This window comes from Priapulus caudatus, unplaced genomic scaffold (assembly GCF_000485595.1).
Source record: "Priapulus caudatus unplaced genomic scaffold, Priapulus_caudatus-5.0.1 Scaffold1665, whole genome shotgun sequence".
In the NCBI taxonomy this organism is placed as follows: domain Eukaryota; kingdom Metazoa; phylum Priapulida; class Priapulimorpha; order Priapulimorphida; family Priapulidae; genus Priapulus; species Priapulus caudatus.
In genome coordinates, this window is record NW_014578726.1 from 28,021 (window position 1) to 29,932 (window position 1,912).

Here is a 1,912-nt window from a genome sequence, read left to right on the forward strand (position 1 = left end):
TGTACGAAATTATTTATGGTAGCCTACATTACTGTAAACTGATTACTGTTCTTGTTTGTTATCACTGTATATACTGCAACATTACTACTTCTATTTGCAAATTTATCTCAACTTTTCCTAATTTGCAATACCACGAATATCTAGTGCTCAATATTATGTCTACTGTACATATAAAGGGATAGCTGATTCGATGACCCTATGGTCTTCCGCTACCCCTTCACCCCTCACATTAATGTTTTCTGTATCATTGTATCTTTGCTAATTGTGGTGATAAATAATTTTTTTGAATTGAAATTGAATTGAGTAGGCGTAGGCGACTCCCTAGACTCGTTAGTGGAGTAGGCGAGGTACGGTCCGGCATATTAGATAGTACCAGGGTACGTTCCGGCAGTACCTCTTGGGACATAGACCCTCTCAGCATTACCACTCATAGAGTAATATTGGCGCACTTTTTCAACGATGAAAACACGATAAAGTTGAATTTGAAGCCGTTTCATTTAACACTGGTGTACCGATATCAGACCGGTATATCGATCGACGTCACTACCATTGTAGTACGTGTTGTTGACAGCTTGCGCTATGAAGCTATGTTCTCTGAATCTGCTCGCATGATTTGAAATTGCTTAACTGTAAACGATGCATTACCACTCATAGAATAATATTGGCGCACTTTTGCAATGATGAAAACAGGATAAAGTTGAATTTGAAGCCGTTTTATTTAACACTGGCTAAAATAGCATACCGGTGTATCGAAGCCATTAACCAAAGTAGTACGCGTCGTTGCCAGCTTCCGTTGTGGCGCAGTTGTAGCACGCTTGCCTCATACGTTAGGGGTCGGGAGTTCGAAACTCGACAGCCGCGGAAATAAAAAAAAATCTATTTCTCGCCAGGCGCGCATCTTCTTTCTTTCATCCTATATATATTTAATTTAAAATATATTTAATTTAAAATGTATACTATAAAAGGGAAACAGCGAATTTTTATTAGCTAATTTATTTTTAAGTTAAGGAATTCCCTTCATGGGACTCCCCTGGGATATCCCAAAATCGTGATAAATTGTTGAAATTCTATTGGATAACGCAGCAGGTACTATGAAGCAATAGTGCCCACCTGAGCGGGCACTATTGCTTGCGCGACGCATTGTTATTATAACGCATTGTGTTCACGTCACGAATCTCCTGCGTCTGGGTGCCACGCAAGAGTTTCGAATTAATAGCGGTTGTGTTTGTGTCGAGCGTTTTGTTACATCGAATGCAAATGCGATTTAAACGCCTGGTAAGTTACAATAGATGTTTGATTAGACTAAGCTTGATCACAGAGATCAGAATGATTTATGCAATGTGCAAACACCGCTTTCCGTCTTCCATTGGTACTCTAGATGGGTGCCGCCGTCGTTTTACGTGGCGTAGTGTGCAGTTCCAAGTGTGGCTGTATGGAAATCATGACGATACCCATCTAGGAAAAATGCACTAAAGAGAGCTTGCGATTCGAAATGCTATCATTTACATAGTAATAAATTACAAATAAATAATAGTTAATAGATTTCAGGGAGATATAGTGATGCGCTAGATGGTGCATGAATTACGCTACCATGTAATAGCATTAGGAAATTATACGTTAAAGGCAGAGTAAAGGTTACATTCGAGCGCCATCTAGTGTTAAAAATAGTTATAAAGTGCGCATATTTGGAATAACCCAGATGGATTTTTAGCAAAGAAATTACTCAGATTCGAACCACGAACCTTCATAGCTTGCAGCATAGCCATTGAACCACTAGGCTATACACACAAGCTTAACAATCTTTGCTTAGATGTCTGCAATACATTTACTGTTACAGAAGTTAGAAAACATTTCAGGTTGCGTGAGATCGCAGTCTATCATTCAATTCATATATGAACCTAGAGATGGCGCT